At 51.4% G+C, this 12,056-nt stretch overlaps 1 protein-coding gene across 10 annotated transcripts in view; it reads right to left on the bottom strand.

Annotated features, from left to right (window-relative positions):
• The window catches only part of SHANK3 (SH3 and multiple ankyrin repeat domains 3), a 389,687-nt gene that overhangs the window by 351,126 nt on the left and 26,505 nt on the right, over window positions 1-12,056 (bottom strand). The window lies entirely within an intron of this gene.

Raw genomic sequence — 12,056 nt, 5'->3', positions numbered from 1 at the left:
TGCCAGCATCCTGACCAGGCACAAGTCTCCACCCTCGCCAGGTGCAGGCAAGGACACACAGCAGATTTCATTGGCAGATCTGATCAGCAGCACACACCCTGCAGTCAGCCCTGTGCTGGTGAGCCCATGCCCAACTCCTGCTGGCTGCCTGCAGCAGGACCCCATGCCCTGAGGCAGCCACTCACCTCATTACAGCTCCTTGGTATTGCCCCTGAGGCTGTGTCTGCAGAAGCTGTCCTCCCCATGGCACCTGGCACAGCCGGCCCTGGCCTCTCCCACGGGACACCTTTGCAAACCTCAGTGCTGTCAGGCAGGGGAATGCACTGGCTTCAGCCTTTACCTGTACAACAGTTCACACCAATTCTACTAAAAGAGCACCTCTTGGCCCAGACAGGATGATGCGTAGCCCCTGTGAGTACAGATGTCTGTGCTGGCAGACACAAGTCCTGTGGGATTCTTCCACCATTATGACCAAGCCCCCATGCAGCATGCATGTCAGCACCAGGTACCCCCTTCGGAGCAGCTGCTCCCGCTGCCCAGTGGCACTGGCCCAGCGGCAGCCACTGGGCACCACATGGCCACAGCGGGACAGAGCTGGGCTGCTTGGAGGCATACAGAGGGCTCAGTCAGGGATTGCTGCTGCAGGAAGGAGGAGAACAGACACATGGGGAGGGGGCTGTGCTCCCTGCTGTGGGGCACTTCCCTGCCAGCCCCACGGCATGGTGACAAATCCCTCCGGGCAGACAACCTTCCTCTGCTCGTACTGCCAGATGCGCACATTTTCCTTGCATGCAAATAGAAGTGGCAGAGGTTTGGGGAATAAGTGGGTCTGCAGCACTGATCATTTTTACTGTAATCTTCCAACAATTTGTGGGGTTTTTCTTCACCTAAGATTTCATATCCACTTTTTCTTGGAAATGCTGACAAATAACTCTGGACATTCATTTAGAACTGGGCATCTTCAGCACACTGGGTGTCTGGTCACAATGCTTCTGGGAACAGGAACACAGCTCGACAGCTGGAGACAGCAGGAAGACTCTTTTGGGGCTGATCCACAAAGAACTATACATTAAAAATGAAGCTAATCTCAGAATTTTCCATCAACCCAGATTTTAATAAAAATAATCTCCCTTGGAGATAGCTGTAATATAAAGCTCCAATACCGCTTCTCATACTGTGGCCCATGCTTTCTTACCAGTAACTGTGAATTATGGCTCAATTATATTCACTTTGCCCTCTAAGCACAGGCAAGGAGAGAGGGAAGGCTGCCCTCTTGTCTTCTTTCCAAAAGTAGACAGTGCAAGCTTGTGCCTGCTCCTGAGCTCCTCATCACATGCCCAAGCAGGATCATGCTCCCAGTGCAGGATGCTCTGCAAGCACTTTCCCTCTGAGGATCCATGAAATCTGCCCTGCGCTGTGTTCGATGTGAACAAACCTGCAGCTCCCAGCACAAAGCTATGGCTGAACCTTCAAGCTGCAAAACCTCTGGCAACTACAAGTATGCAAGTGTTCAGGGGACAGAGCTCAGAAAGACAAGAGAAATACCTGCTTCGACAGTTTAGTCCAAGCTAAATATACCTGTTATATCCTCAATGCCTTGCTTGCTCCAAGTTTTCCTTCATGTATTTCACTAGAATGTACATAGTTCCCATAGCCTGCCAGCCCACTGGGTCTCCTTGCCTCGAGCCCCAGCCCCAGCAGCCCCACCACACCTCCCAGCATCAGCCCATGGGCGCAGTGGCTGCTCCTTCTCCAGGCACATTCTGCCCAGAAAGCAAAGATGTGGGACAGGGAGCCAGCAAAGCAGCAGTTGCCAAACAGACCAAAGGCAGAGACATAGCAAGAAAGGAGTTTTTCTCTTGTTAAGCAGAAAAAGCAACAGTGAGGAACATTTCTACTTCAGCCACCGCAGCTGGTCTGTGAGCGGGGTGCAGCTCATGCTGTGTCAAGCTCCTTGCTAAAACCTGTCCCAGCCCCTCAGGCTGCAGCGCTTGCACCTCCCCACCTCCAGCCTTGCTCCAGCAGCGAAGGCTTTCACAACCTGTCTGCGGGAGTTGGGAAGGGAGTAGCCGGAGAAACAACCCTGCCTTCCACAAAGCTGGCTCTGGTGTTGGACAGGAATGGGGAGGAGCATCACCAAATTATCCAAGGGTGTAGGAGACCCCAGAGTGATCCTAATGTGCAAGAATGAAATCTCTCCACCGTGAAACATCTCCACCATCACTATCTCTGAGCCTCCAGGGAGGAGCTGTGACTCTTTGCCTCAGCTCTTGCACTGATGATGCTTAACACTGCTTTTGGCACCAGCTCTTTAACGGTGAAGGGCACATCCTAAACCTTTGGGTAAGGCAACCACTATTGACCCATTTTACAAACAAGCTCTCTGATAGCTAAAGAGCATCACTGAAGACAGGAATGAGACGTGGATGCCCAGTTCCAGTAAAACATTTCACCCATGCCCCCACATCCTCTCCTGGTGAAATGGAATAAATGGGTGTCACAGTGACCAGCGATGCTCAGTACTGTGAGATCCAGTCACCCGCCTTGCCCTCTCCTCCTCCTTGTTGTGCAGTGGCATTGTCACACCAGGACTGCTGGTGCATCAGCCTACAGCAGTGCTGGGATGCCACCAGCACCATTCCCACCTATAAGTCCCACTCTGACTGAAGGGAAGGACTCAAACTCAGAATGTAGGTACAAGGTGGAGGCACGTGTCTTGCTAGTAACTTCAGTGTTTAAACCTTTTCTGAACAATTCTGGGAGAAGCAGTTAACTGGAGAGGAAGACTGGATCTGAGCAGCACCCACTGGCATGGCAGGCATAGTTGGGGAGCACCGGGGATGCCGCTGGCTCTGCTGAGCTGCCCTGCAAGCGATGGGACAAGGGTCCTCACCTTGTGCCTGCCCAGCTCCGCATGGCCCATATCCTTCTCCAGCCACTGCAGCAGAGGTTTGGACACCCATGGCACGGGGGTCCACATGGGGAGCCAGCCCAGCTACCGCAGCGCCCACCAGCCCTCACCACACTTGTGCCAGCCATGCCTGCCACCAAGAACAAAACACGGGATGCAGCCTTTGCACCATGGCCAGCTGGCTTCACAAGAGCAAGGGGCCTGCACTCACCTGGCCACGCAGCCTGGCATGCCCCTCTGCTCCTAGGGAAGGCTCCCCTTTCCCCACTGCCCTCCATCAGGGCCGTGAAATGTTTGCAGAGCAGGATACAGGGAATGCTTACTGCTTCCCTGCTGACAGAAGGGCTGAGTTCGTTGCGCTAGTGAATGGATGCATATTTACATGGCTTTCTTTAAATCAAGTTTCAAGAGTTTTATGCAAATAAATTGCATTTACTCAAAACAACTCATCAAATAATTCACCCATGGTGTCCCAAAGGGTGTTGCACGCTTGGCAGCTAAATTTCCCAGCCCCCAAAATAACCAACCACAGCCACAGCCACAAAGCAGTGACCCAAAGCTCTCCTGCTTCAGGGAAAAGCCTCCCTCCACACACATAATAAAGTAAAGTAGATTGATTTAAGTCAAAGTGATCACCGATTTTAACCATGATAAATCAGCTGGCAGAAAATCTGGTTATAAATAAATGAGTCTGATGTTGTTCTGCATTCCACCATTTTCCTAAAGAAAAGCTGAGTCGGATCAATTCATAGCCATTACATTACATTAATTTGCGATTTAATATAGACTTTACAACCAGAAGTGCTTCTTCCTAAGTAGATACATGGTAACTCTATGCATCTATTTAAGCAATTACAATGTAAAGTATACATTCAATTTTTTTATTTTTATCCTAATATTTTAGAAAAGAGTGAGAAGCATTTTTCTTACTTAATAGACGATGAGTAATTTTTTACTTGTGATTTAAATCAAAGTGGCCTACAATAAAAACTGGCAATAAAATATTCATTTAGCATTTTAAAATATTTCTGAGTACTAACAAATTAAATAAGCTACCCTACACTACCTGTACTGGATTCATTGGAAATGCCAAAAAGTAACCAAAATATCCCTTGCACTTACAAACAATGGCCATAAAAAGGGACTTTCATCTATAGTTACTTAAATGAACTGTTTCTTCACATTCATCAAGATCTCAGCACTGGTAGGTCTCACCCACTTGAAAGGACTTTTATTTCTGGATTAGAGGCAAAAAGCGAGTTCTCCTCTGCTTGCTAAACCTCCACCTGGTTCCTCACTTTTGGATCTGCTCCCCTGTGAACTGACCCAGCTGCATAAGCTGGGAGGAATAAAACATGTTCACTGATTTATGGTTAAGGTTGGTTTAGTAAGTAAACTAGTTTCATACGCTCAGCTAAGGGCTTCTCTGAGAGCCCTCCTTGGATGTGCACTGACTGAGAGCCCCGTGGGTCAGGAGCCTCGCTCGGGGACCCGAGCTGCAGCGGCCGGAGGAGATGAGCCGCTACCCCACAGCCCGTCCCTGCGGGCAGGCGAGGTCTGGCTGCCGGCTCCCCTCACAGCAGCACAGCCAGCAGTCCCCATGTCGGGCTCTGCGGACCCCAGCCCAGGTGCACCTCTCCCCTTCCCGTTACACCCAGGCACCACCGCGCTGCACATCCCATGGGCAAAGAAGGGGCGGCCCCGCAGGACAGGGACCTGCGCTCTGCCCTGCTCCCCGTGCAGGCTCCAGGGTCAGCTCCATCAGCCCGGGCCAACGGGTTTAGTATTAACTACTAAACTGCAGCCTGAACCACAGTGCTCTTGCTGAGGTATGCGACCCATATTAATGATTGTACAAGGCCGGCCGCCACCTGCTCCTCATTCCCCTTGGTGGCTGGGGAAAACTGGCACATCCCAAGGGAGCAGGTGGGCTCCTTGCCTTACACAAGCACTGCACTGGAAGACGGGCTGGCCAGCTGCGATGCCGTAGCAAACCCCCAGCTACTCAGCACGGTATAACAGAACACCGGACAAAACCTTATGGTTTGTTATACTGATAATCCGAGTCCCCTCTGTAAATCCTACTGTCTGGATACTAGCAGAATGCTTTAATGTTTGTGTTAGGAAAATAAATGCAAAAAAAAAAAGCTACAAGGAGACTTCAAAGTATGTCATGTTTGGTGCAGCATTCGGCAGCATACAGTGAGTGAAGCATAGGGCTGCAGAGTGAATAAGAAAGATTAATAAAAGCTGAACAGCTGTCTCATTCATTGAGCACTATTAATCCAATCTGAAAGAAGCTGGGTTCCTATGGAAAAACAATGTGCAGCTTGTAATCAAAAAGCATCTCAAAGCATGTGCATAAGTGGTTTGATTCTTCCATAAAAGGGTTGAAAATCCAATACAACTATTGACATCTAGAGATTTTTACAACAGCAGAAAGCAGATGCTTTGGCCAAGGATCAAAGTTTTAAGAGCAGGTTTAGGCCGTTCAGGAGGTCATTTCCTGACCTCCAGATCTTCCCTTTGCAACATCAAAGTTCTGCTATTTTTTATTTTTTTTCTGCACTGCGCACATAGCCGAGATGGAGCATGGAAACAAGAATTTTTAGGTGCTGCGTGGTATTGGGAGAGGAGTGAGAAGCCAGGCACTGGGCAGAGGAGATGAGCTTGTGAGCCCAGGAGCCAGGGGCTGGCGTGGTCACATTGCATGGCTGGTGGCCACGCTCCTGCCCAGGGCCACCTACACTCTCACCCCTCTGGCAGGAGCAGATGCAGTGCCAGCCCCACTTTCCTTGCCCTCTCTTCCTCTCCTTCTCCATCTCTGACAAGCAGCTGCAGAAAGCAGCCAATGCACAGACCATCTCCACCAGCTCCACACCACAAAGAAAACCGCAGGAAAGGGCTCCTGTGAGGCCTTGGGACACACAAGATGAATCCTCAGCCCTTCAGGGGGTGGGAGTTGTCCCTTTCAGGTCAAGAAAGACCTTTTCATTATTTCAGTTTAAAATGACCTGGGAGAATCTACAACGCTCAAACCTGATTTTGTGCTTTTTATCCCTGCTTTGTGACAGCAAGTAAGGACCTAAATAGAGCGTGGTGTGGGTGGGTATATATTTAAATAGCTAATTAGCACACGGCCAGTGCCATCCGTGCTGCCAGGAGCTCACACGGCGTTGCTGGTGCTGCACAGCCGGCATGAAGACCTGAGCACAGCTGCACACATCCTGGCCTCCAGATCTGCCCCATAGCCCTGGGCAGCAAAAGCGATTGTAGGGCTAGAAGGAGCTGTCGCTGTTTCTGACAGTGGCAATACACCAGACCCAACGGAACAGTACCCAGAAGACAGAGAAAGGACTTTCCGCGCCAAGGACACTGTTTGCAGACTTGTCAAAGTCAAAAATGCTGCTGCCATCTCCTCCCTCGGCTCCAATAGTGCGCATGGACCTGACGAGGGAAGCTGCTGCAGGCTAGAGCCAGTGGAGGAAAAATGTTATTTTAACCTACAGCAGCTCCTTGGTCTGGTTTTAACATGATTTAAAAAGGGAAAGAAAGAGAGTTCCCAGCACACAATGGAGAAGAAAAACCCTTGGAAATCTCCAGGTGGAAGCCTCATCAGCTGAACACTGCCATTCCTCCAGATTTTTCTGAGCTATTTCAATAAGCTCCAGCTCTCTGATAGTTAGCCACTTCCTAAGTACCACTCACCTGCAAGCGGCTCTTATCTCTACATATACATTTTTTATGTGATGTGCTGAGCCGTGATTCCTTGGAACAAGTTTTCCCTGCTTCCAGTGAAAATGTTAGGAATAAGTTCTTTACTCTGAGGGTGGTGAGGCACTGGCACAGGTTACCCAGAGAAGTTGTGGATGCCCCATCCCTGGAGGTGTTCAAGACCAGGTTGGACGAGGCCCTGAGCAACCTGATCTGGTGGGTGGCATCCCTGCCCGTGGTAAGGGGGCTGGAACTATATGATCTTTAAGGTCGCTTCCAACCCAAGATGTTCTGTGGTTCTATGGTTGTGGAAAACCTGTGCCTTTTCACTCTGTATTGACAACAATGGTAGCAACTGGACATACAGGGGGTAGCCAGCACTGCCCGCTGGCAGCAGCAGAACACACTTTCCCATAGGATGTACCCAGGTACCTTTCCCATAGGATGTACCCAGGCACCTTCCAACAGCCAGCACCAGTGCATACTGCAGACAGAGGGGACTTGGATGACTGCTGGAGGACTTCTGCACTTTTCAAGGATTATTTCTGTATTATGGGCCCCCAGAGGAGGCTGGCACGTATGTCCAAAGCACTCCTACCACAATACTAGGGCAATCAGTATGGTTTTCAAATGTTTTAATGATACAGACCTGCGATTCACATCTATTTCAGGAAAAAAGAAAAAAAATCAGCTTGAGCATGCTTCTGTCTTGTTAAAAAATAGATTATAATCTCATAAATCTTGTAGGTGTTTTGGATAATTTTATCCTGGGTCTCCACCACCCTCTCCCACAGAGCAATACGCAGCCAAAAGCTGAGTTGAAATGGCTGTTCCTGGAGGATAAGCAGCCACAGGATGAATGCAGGAGCAGGCAGATGAGGAGGAGAAGCTCTACCAATTTTAAAAGATCCTCAGGGCCTTGCACACCAGCCTCCTCATTGCTTTGCCCATGCTTACACCCCCTGCCAATGCAAGGGCCAGCACCAGTGTGCACCAGCAGCTCACATGGAGCAGGGTTGAAGGAGGAAGGGAGCTCTCCAGGTTATCAAACTCCAAACAAATTACTATCTCAGGAATCATCACATAACATATCAGTTCCCTGCCCATATGAAATGGGCCCATGGGGTGAAACACCATCGCAGCATGGACCACGAGCACGTGGAACTCCACTCCAGACACCGCTGCAACCAGCCCAGCTCTCACGCTGTACCACCCCACCGCAGCTGAGCAGGCAGCGAGACAGCACCTGGAGGTGTGCACTGGGACAGCGAAATGCTGGGGTTGTCTGCACCCCCTCAACGGCACATGGACCCAGGGCAGCAGCCCTACACTCCTGTGGGTCTGCTAAGCCCCATTGGGTTGCAGCGCCCTGCTCGCTCCTGTCCACCCACTCCGTGCTGCGGACAGGGCTGCTCCCCAGTCACGGCCCTACAGAGGAATGGCACACAACAGGCAGCTGGCAGCATCCTGAGCATCCCAACAAGTGTCAGACCACCAGAAGACGGTCCCTGGTGCTGGCGAGGACAGTAGCACTTGCTAGCCACACTGTCCACTGGCATTCACTGCATGTGGACTGTGTTGGCTCTGCCCCCTCATGAGCACAGCACCATGCAGTCCTTAATTACACCACTGCACACTGTTGCTCAAAGACTGCACCACCAACCAGGCAGTTCTTCCTTCTCTTTTGATGTGACTGAAGCCTCTTGTATTTTCCTGTGCAGCAGCAGCTGATGGTGAGAAGGGATTCTTTCCGACTGAGCGGTACCCTGCATGGACTCATATCACATTGCATATAGAGCAGATCTACCCAAAGTCTGTACTTTAACTGCTATAGCCCTGGTGCTAGGAGGGCTCTGCAGGGGACTGGGATGCCCCAGAGCACAATGCTGCCCTAGACCCCTGCCAGGTTGGACCCAGAAAGTTTTTATTGTCCTGCCAACACCTGCCAACACACCAGGAGCAACACAGATTTAGAACAGTAGTTTATATAATGCACACATGCCAGCAGATTTTCACTATGATTTTCACTATTGGATTGGGGACTATGGGACTAACCCACAACAAGTGTTAAGAGTGGTTTCATTCATCCTTTTTGTACCAATTTCTTCCACAAACTCAGCAGTTCTGCCTTCTGAACACCTGCAGCTGGCACCACATCACTTAGCATGTGGCACCTGCAGGTAGCTGCAGGGAATCGGCGCATGTGGGGGACATGCTTGTCCAGGACACTGGAGCAGGCTGCCGGCAGGTCTGCTGCTGTGCCCACCAGCACAGCACTGCCATGGCCTCCACAGCCACTGCACACGAACTGCTGAATGTCCATCCATAGCTCTCATGCCAGTTTGGGGAAACCGGCAGCACCTCTTCACCTACCTCTCTTAGTCCCACCTGTGCCACAGGCAATCACCAGGGGACATGGCACGCAGCAGTGGAGTGGTGGCACTCCCCGGCTCCTATGTGTCCACTGGTATTTCCTACATCCCCTGCCACCTCTCTGCTTTTCTTTTAGGAAGCAAGTGGCATTTTCTACAGAAAAGGCCACTTATTTAAGACACAAAAACCCTCCTTTGCAAACCACCTGGTCAGAACCAGCGTCCCTTGTCACACGGCCCCTCTGCAGTGTCCAGACCACAGCAGCAGAGGCACCCGCAGCCCCCGCATCATGCCCTGCAGGGCCGCAGCAAACCTCCCTGCGGGCGCAGGCAGGGCTTGCACAGTCCCATGCTGCTGTCGGGTGGTGGGCGGCTCAGCCAGCCGCAGCTCAGGGCCACCACCTCCCTGCCTCACCAGGCTGCGGAGACAGAGCTGGTGATGCTTGCAGGACGGCCTGCGTTCGCTCTCACATGCTCCTGGCACACTGAATTCGCATCAAACCTCAAACAAATGGCCCACCACACCACCTCTTCACAGTCTTCCTTCTTACCATCAGTCTTGGCTAAGCAGAAGTTCAGGAAAATGTTGCCTCTCTCTCTTTTATAATAGGAAAATTTATCCCTTGGTTTCCCTTGGCTTAGCAGAAGAATCAATGTTTTGTTGCACTGTTTTTCAGGCTCTTCCCTCATTTGCATTAAGGAGATAACAAGCCAGAAAATATTATCCTGGAGTATAGAGCAATTGCGAAGTGGGACCAGAGCAGAGCCTTCTCTGCAGCCATGGAGGAGAATGAGCAACTTCATTCCACAGAAAAGAGATGCCTGGCCTCTCAAACAGCCTCTTACAAGTGCTGGGTGACCCCACATATCCGAGGCCACTGTCTGCTCTTCATTGTGGGACCTTTCCTCGTCAGTCCCTGACATACCATAAAGCCCTGCATGAGGCATGAGCCCTCCTGCAGGACAGATGCCAGCACAGAAGGACATGTCAGACCCTGCTGCCTGGGCACCTACAGGACCTCCTTCCACAGGATACAGGTACTCCAGCATCTCACCGGCTATGCTTCAGCACGAGCCCCCACATTAATTGTCCTTGCTACCTGCTGTCAGGCCAGTGACCTGAGATAACCCGGATTCACTTGCCCCAGGGGTACCATCAGACTGGCCACCCCCATCACAGCTGCTGTGCCCAAAGCCTGCTTGCAGGATCGTGGCACCCACAGCCCAGTGAGCGAAGGATCAGAAGCCAGGGTCCCATCACGGTGGACCCCACAGGAGGTGGGCAGGAGGGAGACATTTCCCAAAGAACTTAACCCCCAGCACAGGGAACCCTGAAACTCAGAGCTAGGAAGTCCTTTGGACACTGCTAGTGGGAAGGGTGGGCAAGGGGCAAGGACACAAAACTCCTGAAGCAACAAGATGCTCCCATCCTGCAGAACCTTCCCTTCCTGACATACTTGCCTTGAGGGCCTCAGCTGCCGCACAGAGAGGAACAGGGGACAGGAAATTTGAGGCACCATGAAAAATACCCAGCTAAGCAGCAAGCTGACTGCCAGGGGCAGGACATAGGACCTTCCTGCAGCACACAAGATGGCCAAAACTGCAGGGCACCATGCAGCTCCTGACCACGGCCCCGGGCACTCCTCAGAGCAGTAGCACTGGTGCCGGCAGTGCTGAGCACCATCCTCTCCCACATTCCCATCAGCCCATCACCCTGACACTTGCAGGGCTGTCCCATACCCACAGACTTTGGGAAACCTGCAACTCCCTGTGGCATCTCTGCCCTTCAGAAAGCAGAGCCATTTGCAAACTCTGTCAGTCAGCACACTGAGGGGTTCATAGCCTGTTTACAGCTCCAGCAGAGTTCTTCTCCTGCATGGTAGGGAATGCCACCAGCTTCTTCTGCACTGCAACAAGGGGAGTCTCCTTTTAGTAATTATGTTCTCCCTTTCCATCCCAGTGCAGCTCCCCTGGTTTCGGTACTGCAGGAGGACCTTTCCCTCTGCCCCATCTCTACCTGCTCTCTGCAGCTGGATTTGTCTGTGCAGAGTCAGAGAACATCTTGCAAAGTGTCCTGACCCTCCTGTCCCCCAGGGTCCATTTCTCCAGCTGTTTGTATGGTTATAGGGCAGCTTAACCTCTCTTCCTCGAGCTCAGAGCTAGTGCAGCTTGCCCAGACTATTTAACTCGAAGTGCTGACCCATCATTAGGAGTAAACAGCAATGTGCCTGAAGAGAGTACCTTTCCAGATCACCACCTCAGGTGGAGATTTGCACCTAACAATGGAAACCACTAACAGGGAATTCAAAGGCTTTCAGCCGAATAACGATTGTGATAGAGTTGCAAAGGAACCTAAAAGAGGCTTGGAGATGAATCCAAGAAAGTTGGGAAGCTTGACTTGAAAAGTCAGCCACTTCACTGTCTAAAAGCCCACCTGTAGGCTCCATCCCTGACAAGAGACGTGAACTTGAATAAAGTGCACTTTGTCCGGCTGAAGTCCAATGGCAGCTAATGGAGTCTGACTTGATACTGAAAAGCTGTGCACTGAAGATCCTGAAAGAGACAATCCCCACCTTAGAGCAGAGCTTGTTATTGAAAAGCCCATGGCTCATCAGCCACAGGCTGTGGCTGCCACACCAGACCACATGCTCAGAAGCTCCTGTGCAAGGAGGCTATGGGGTCACCTTGGAGTGTTCAGGCCTGGAGGTCAATCAGCAAAATCCCTCTGTCACACAAGCCTGCTGTCAGCACCATGGTCCTGCGGAGACCAGTGATCCCTGCTGGCATCCCATCCTTCTCATATTTGCCCTCTCCCTAGAGTAACCAGGGAAGAAACCCTCTCCTTTCTGGTTGATCCCTGATGCCCCATGGCCCAGCGCAACCCAGCCTCTGTAGAGGTCCAGAGAGGAGATGGAGGTCAGAGGAGGTCAAAAGTGGCCCCTTTATAGGGTCAGCACTTGGCTGCCCCTCCCACAGGTGCCACCAAAATCCTGTGTCCCATCCCAGCCTGCAGGACACCCTCCCCTCTCCTTAGACCAAGCCCTGGTTTCTACATCCAG

Source organism: Anser anser, assembly GCF_964211835.1.
Source record: "Anser anser genome assembly, chromosome: 1".
In the NCBI taxonomy this organism is placed as follows: Eukaryota; Metazoa; Chordata; class Aves; order Anseriformes; family Anatidae; genus Anser; species Anser anser.
This window is presented reverse-complemented; position numbering and strand designations above follow the sequence as displayed.